Here is an 8,129-nt window from a genome sequence, read left to right on the forward strand (position 1 = left end):
CCCCTGGTAACGAGTTTCAACCCATGACAATGCCTAAAACGTTCAGTATCAGAATAAAATTTTATAATTAAATCCATAGTTATAAAAAAAATTATATTACTTGCTTTAACAAAAATAGAGAATCTGTATGCTTATTTGCATAACGAAAAACAAACTTATAGGGCCCCTTAACTACATTAAAATCATTGCGCAACCCGAGACTTGTACAAGTCAATATTGTGGAAATTTCTAAACAATAAAATTGCGCAAAACGCAAAAAAAAAATTAAATTAAAATTAAGTTGCTTTCGTGAAATTGGCTGTAAACACATAACAAGAAAAAAATCATTTGCCTTTAAAATAGTAATATTATTCATAGTTTTCAAAAATTCATTTCCGCCAACCAAAAGTATCAAAATGGTGCGTTTGTGAACAAGAAAGTATCAAAGTATCAAATCTTAAAATTTAGAAAAAAAAAGTATCAAAAATGATACAGAAATGTATCAAAACTGCAACGCTGATTATACCTGTCCAAGACAGGTATGTAACTATGGGAATATTCCCCAATAATACCAGAAACTCTAAAAAATAAACTTTTTGTTTCAAAATAAAAAAATACGTGTCCCTTTTTTTATCGCAAATAACAATATTTTGATGTAGCGTGTATGAATTTCCAAATAGGGCGGTTTTTTTTTAACCATTCTAACATGTACAGTTTATATATATGTATGTAAATGTGTACAAAGTAAATTATGATGGAGAATTTTCAAGATAGTTATTGTATGAGTTTATGGCTTAGTAAAATAAATATGCTTTAGTGATTGTAGTCAACTAAAATTATTTGACTTTTTTCTCAGATTTGCATTTTTGAATATTTTAATGCCAATAATCAATTACTTCAAATGTATATTAAATAAATGTTAAGTGAGCCCGAATTAATCTTTTCCTACTTTTTGGTGTTTATTTACCTTCCGAAATATAATTTATTTGTATAACTTGCGAAACCATATAATTACAGAAAGAAAAATGAGATAATGTATTAATTACGCAAAACGTTGGTCAGCTGGAAGCTTTACAATTCAGTGAGTAAGAGCATCTAAGACATCGTAGCAAGCAACAAAACAAATCATTATGCCAGACTTACCGCTAAATGAATTCAGTAAGTACACAGTTACCACAATTTTGAATAATGAACAGTGAAGGCCAGCTGTACCTAATGTACAGCCTAGCAATAAATAATGACAATATTTCATATTTTCATTTCATCATCGTTGCAAAATTCACGGTACGGCACGCATCACACATACGCCGTGGGTCCCCAGAGCGTATTTGACAGTTATTATGACTCGGACAACACGCCAGCGCGCTAATGAAGTCTTCTTTTGGAAAATATGCATTTACGTAAGTAAATAATTAGTGTTGACATTAGCTTTTCGGCTGCCGAGTGTATCATTTTGGTCCAGGAAATATTTAAAGAGGCGAAAACTCGTAAACTACGCACTGCTATGGCGTTTCGCAGCCCACTAAGTAAATAAATAAAATTTTATTTGCAGGCTGGCGGACGTTTATATACGCCGTGTTTCTACTTGTAACTCGTTAACACTTTTCCTTTAAGTGCTGGGGGTGTTTCCCAAATATGGTAGACTCTATTGAGTTTCGCTTCTTTGCCTACGCCTACTATAAATTATATGTAAAACAATAACTTTTAGTAATAAATAAATGAAAAATGTATTGTAAAGTGAATAGAAATTTGTGGAAAATGAAAATTTTGCAGGAAATATGAAATGATGGCAGTAAAATGTTATGTTATATAATAACAAATTTGCGCTTATACTTTGCGCTAAGCGTTTGGCCAGGCTCCTCCTTCAGTTTGTACGTAGAAGCCTACAGTTTTTCAACGCAGAAATACACTCGGAGGTTTGCCATTTCCTGCCGAGGGGCGACCGCTGTTAAGAAAAAACTTTTCTCTATAATTATTATTTTTTTTTGATATTGCTTTGACAAGGGAACCTTGTTCCTACAGAGTGGCAGTACGCACCTCTAACCACTTGGCAATAGGGGCCGCCAAATGATTACGATCGACTATTATATACAAGTAGAACACAGTGCGGATCATGGACTATAGACCGTCAAAACATTAAAACTGAAGTCTGGGTTTCATATCAAAACAAAGGGGTTTGCCAGCTTAGGTATTTGAATTTGAAATTGTTTTCATAGGCCACTGTATTCTTCTAGTCAATAACTTTCATGTGATACCCATATTAAGAGGGATGTAAAGAAATATGTAGTCCGCCATCTTGTGGTGACGGCCATCTTGAATTTACAATGATCCCGAATATTCCGAATATTCGTAATGTTATTTTCATTAGAATTAAAGGTAAGTACCAAATAGATCAATAGGTCAACAGGAAGGGGGAAATTTCAATTACTAGATTTGACCCACACAAGAGTTAAAAGGACAAATGGCTCGGAAAGGTCTGTTCCAAATCTGATGGAGCTGGTGGTATTACTCAAAGTAATTGTACACTGCCGTAAAAGACTGCGCTTGACGATCCTCTTCCTACAGGCCTTTTTTGCCGTATAGGGAATACCTTATCAACTCCTCGGCTTCACACTAGAATAGCTCAGGTAGCAGGCCAGGCCGTCGGCTCTCGAAGCCTTGTTGTTTATCAGCCACGAATTTGCTACTCGTATCTCGTCGAAGTCGGGGGATGGGACATCGATTCTGCCGTCATTGACTGGGGTCTCGGTTTCATCTTATCCTTATGCTTTTAGTGCTTTCATCATTCAGCAGGATGGAAAAGTGTTCCCGCCATAATCGATTTCGAGCTTTCTTCCTATATCGCACATCATTTCAAGCTTTTCGAACACAATTATCTTATCTTTATTTTTTTATTATAGCGACTACATCGCCTCACTCTTCAGCTCCCAATATCAACCTTACACAGCTCGCGTTTCGACCGATCGCACTGAAATCCGACTAACTACTTCCTTGGTGGCGTTACAGAATATGCGAAAATTTAGTGTGCATATGTTTGTGCTTAAAAATGAATAGACGTTTTCTGTTAGTTATGCTTATACGCTTGTCCTTAGAGCTTGCTTTATAGATAATAAAAAATATATTATACCGTAAAAGCTGCTACTAAGGACGAATAACTTAAGGTTAATACAAAACACAAAGCCAAGTATGTAAAATTGCCATCAGCATTAAATAAAAGAAAAAAAAAAACAAAGAAAAACGTAACCGAAAAGAGGTTGTAAACACCATAAATGGTCAAGTGCAACGCTGCAGGGTAGCCAATAAAAATGCACACATATGTGAAATATATAGAGACATAAGCAAAAAAATAAAACGAAATACGTCTTCATTGTCTATAATGAAGTAAAAAACGAAGAAGTACATAGTACAGCAGCTGCATAAGTGTTTTAAGCCCGACAAAAACTCAGTAGATATATCACATTCTTCAGTGAACCCAGCGGCTGTTCATGTCGTAATTATTGACAATCAAGTGAGCCAGCATTGAAATACGAGTATGTATGTATGTACTATATGCAGATCTCTGCATGCATATGTTTTACTTCTTTTTATTTACCGTCTAGCCATGTCACGCTGCAGGTGTAATGACCTTGATCGTTTATGGAGCAACTGACATTTTAATAAGCAAAACAATGAGTGCTTAAGCCATGTCAGCGGGCTATGGTATAACAGCAGCAGACATTCATATGTATGTATTACAGCTACAAGTACATTAAGAGCGGCTATGTTGACAGCAATGGTTATTATTGTAATTTTCGGAATTTTTGTAAAATGCATTGTATAATTTTTGATTTAAAAATCACAAATGAAATAAGAATAACCTTCATTTCGAGTACATACTTAGTAGATATGTATTAAGAAAAAATATAAACGTTCACAAGTGTTTTAGTGTAAAAGAAGTGATTTCTCTATTCATTGTATACCCTTCACTGGTCAAGCATCAAGCGTTAATGCTTTTCAATGCATTTTTGTTGTAATGCTTGTGTGTACTAAAGCTTTTCAAATACAATCAATAGGTATTTAGCGAATGTCATAGAAAGTGAAGATGTAATGAGTTTTGGCATTAGACAATAAAACCTTGAGCAAAATTTTTTTAGTTTGAAAATTGAAAGTGTAGATAATTAGTAAAATTTTATTTTTGCAAGCTTTATTTAACTTCACTTATAAGTATTTAAATACCCAAAACTTTTCTTAAAAAAAAAAAAAATATTTTGTTATTTTTTTATAACATTTACAAAACCTTTTTTTATTTTATTTTTTCGTTTTGAGGGAACCCTACAATAGTTTTCCACTAGTTGTTATTATGTAACATTTATTAACTAGAACAGGAGAATCGACTTTCTTCAAAATTGCCACTTTTTCGGCACCTTGCACTAAAAAATTTAATACAATTAAATAATAATTTAAAAATCAGGCTCAACTGGTCTCTTTCACCTTTCATTAAAAAAAATATATATCAAATTTAGTGAAAGATGAAGGCTACAATGAATTATAAACACTAAATGCCAGTTTTGAACCACCGTGCGCTGGTTCGAAGTCCAGTGAGTACGATGAAGAAGTTAATGAGGAGATGTGGTGGTCTGCGAAATACCAGCTGTAACTTCTACCAAAATGTAAATTATTGTTGTTTCTCCAGAAAATTGATTTACCTGTATTATATCTACCAGTGAATTTAGTATTCGTAGCTTTCAGTAAAATTGTATTTGAAATCATAATTGCCTTAACTAAGATTTCTACAAAATACCAAACGAAAAATATAAACGGTATTTAAAAGTGATATTTTCTCAATTCGAAGGACCTGCAGCTAGGGCAACCATATCGCCTGCCTGAGGACTGCAATGACTTTCAGACGGAGAGCTTTGCCGCAGAGAAGGCTGCTTGTCTCACAAAAAACAGTAAGTCTCTGCCAAGGGACGTCACTATGTTCGTTGACCTCCAAGTGACATTGAAAGCGTTGGGATCTAAGTTAGCCTTATTGGGTCACGCCAGCGCTGCTCTCTGCTATACTTCTGGGCATAAAAATATCGAAGGAAACGAAATAGTTGGTTCTGAAAAGTGATCTAGGCTAAAAATTCCTTACTCCCACCGATTTCTGATCTACTGCTAAATAGCCGTAGTCAGCATGAGCCAATGCCAATGCTCAGCTCTCTAGACAAGACGACTCAAGCATTTGGGATAACACTTGTTTACCAGCCTGGTAGAGATAAAGGAAGTGCAACTATCGGACCAATTTCATCCGAGATAGTATATGGTTTAACAGACACAATGTATAACAAAACTTTGAAAGTATGATACATTCGTACACGCCTTCCTGACCTAACCGTTTATTAACCTAACAATTTATTTTGATTATATCACCCTTTTGACTGGGAACGACCGAGTTGAAATGAAGGACAAAATAAGCACTACTCTGCAGCTAATCCTATGTAACTTTGAAACGTATTTAAAAAGAATGCGTAGAGAAATTGTTAAAAAGTTTCAACAGAAAACGTCATGCCATAATTCTACTGACTGGTGGTATGCACTGGGTAAGTTGGCAAAATGTATTTAATTTTAAAAATTTGTTTGGCTAGTGATATCTAATATGGCGACGAGCTTATTGTTAGAAAGATTTCAAATTTGGAACTCTACATAGGTGTTGCTTTTTTAAACCTGCGTCTGCGAGACGTATGCTTTTAAAAAATTTTCGCTCTCCCATTTGCAAAATGAAGAATGAATGATATCGGGTTTTCACCTTTTTAGCTAAGGAAAATTTCTGAATAAAATACGTTTAAATACTAAATAAAATTAAGGCAAGCAAGTGTCAGTGATACGTATCACAGAAGTTTGTGTATGGATATCAAAGCAGAGTTAATATTTAAGGGAATCCGAATCAAAGGCACATCTATTATTTGCAAATTCTTTGTTTTGCAAAATAATTGTTTTTTAGAAATTTCAGATTTGCGTGGTGAAATGTTGAAATCAGATAACTAACTTCTATATACATATTTATACTTAGTAGTGTAGTAGTGTATGTATAAAAGCGTAACTTAAAATTAAATTTTTTAACTCATCATTCATCTGCTAAATGTCGACAAGCAATCAATCATTAAAAACAGCAAGGAAATACATTGATATTTTTTATAAATACGAGTATTTATATAATGACTTCATAGCCTTCGCCGATTATTAAGTAGTTACGCATACGCCGTAGTGTGTGTTTAAACAAAGGCGTGTCACTGGCATTGGTGTATGTAAATACGTATAGAATTTATTTATATGTGCATATTTATCCCACCCATACGTATGCAAATATTTTATAGGCTCCCTCATGGTTTATAACTTCGCATATGTTTGCAGATTTATCATACAGCATGTATCATTCACATCAGTAAAGCAGTGATGGCCCAAAAGCAAGAAAATCATTGTCAGCTGCGGCCGTCAAAATAGCAAAACACTCCTATGAATCGCATCTTCGTAGCTAGCAGCATGACAAGAGAAACAGGTTGGTGATTTTTATGGGATTTTCGTTTTTATTCAACTATGTATTTTTGCTTCTTATTTTACAGCAATTTTGTAGTCACCACGTTTTTTTTACCTATGGCCTCTTTGGTTTGGTTGGCACATAATTAATTTTTATGGGTGGGTTATACATGTGTACATAAAATTTCCTAGCGTCATTATCCATATTCTTTTCGCTGATATTTTAGCAAAATTTTCCCAATTTTTAATTTCATTTTAATAAAAGAAAAAAATAATTTTGAAGTTCATAACAAATGAACGAAGTGGTACTTAATTACAAATTCTTGCAAAAATTTATGAAATGGCTCGCATGATGTCAACCGTAATTAAAAAGTTTTTCTTTTTTACCTTGAAAAATGTATTTTTGTTTTTAATAAAATTATTTCTTTAATGCAAAAGTAATGCTTCAAGCACACTTATTTTGTTATTTTACATCTATGTTATTGCCACTGATTGCAAACATTTATTATGTTTTGGTACATCAAATTGTGATTATTATTAAGTGCATAATTGTTGCAACATTAAAAAAAAAACTAATACGAAAGTAATTACTCTTTAATACTATCGTTGAGAAGCATAAATTGATACTAACTATGGCAAAAGAACGGTGCTAATAGCTCATTGCCAGCTCATGAGATCTTTCATACAAATTTTTAGCTCATAATACCAGCAACTTTTCTAGATTCGACCGCATAATCCGAGCCAGCAAACTTGAGCCCGCTTTGCTCTAAATTTCAATGTTGCTCATTAACTAAGCCTTCAGCTGCGATGAAAACTATTTTTCAATTTCATGCTAAGCCCTTTCTAATTATGACTTCAGTTTTTAATTATTTATGTATCAACAATATCAGATCACTTTTTGAGCTAGCGTGTCAAGCTGAAATAGTGCAGATCACTGCATATAATACATACATACATACATACATATATGGGGCAAAATTCGCCAGGAGTACCAGGAAAAATTTTATGTCAGCATTTTGTTCAAACTCAACCACATTGTTGCTATAGTTATTGGTAAACAATGTGTAAAAGAATTTTTTCTACCACGGTTTTTAGTCGAGTTATACAAGTTTAAACATGCAAATTTCAGCCCTTTTTCTTAGACTCACAAAGTTTTCTTAAAATTATTATCTCATGGCAAACTTATGTTAGAGAATCAATAATTGCTGACCTATTAGAAATTTTTTCGTGCATTTTGGTGGAAACTTAAATTATATAATTAGGAATTTGGAAAAGCTTATCTACTCTAATTAATATACATAGATAACAAAGAGCAACATATTAAAGAAAGTCATTTTTTGTTATCAGTATTTATCCTTACCTACAAATTTATTCAAAGAAAATAATTGTTTCTTGTCCCGAAATATTTTATAGTAATTTACGGGGGGACATTCAAATACAATAGCAAATTAATTAATGCCGATAAACCTTTAAAATATTAAAAGTTCAATGACATATCTCGACTTCATTGTGCCTCAACTAAATATGTATGTATGTATTTGATTAGAACCGCAATTATTCATACAAATTTACGAAATACACGAAACTACATAAATTCCGAATGTTTAATAATGATTGCTTTTCTCACGGAAGTATGTAAAAATAAAATTTAA

The sequence above is a fragment of the Rhagoletis pomonella genome, unplaced genomic scaffold (genome assembly GCF_013731165.1).
Source record: "Rhagoletis pomonella isolate Grant_MI unplaced genomic scaffold, Rhpom_1.0 Rhpom_scaffold_00002, whole genome shotgun sequence".
In the NCBI taxonomy this organism is placed as follows: Eukaryota; Metazoa; Arthropoda; class Insecta; order Diptera; family Tephritidae; genus Rhagoletis; species Rhagoletis pomonella.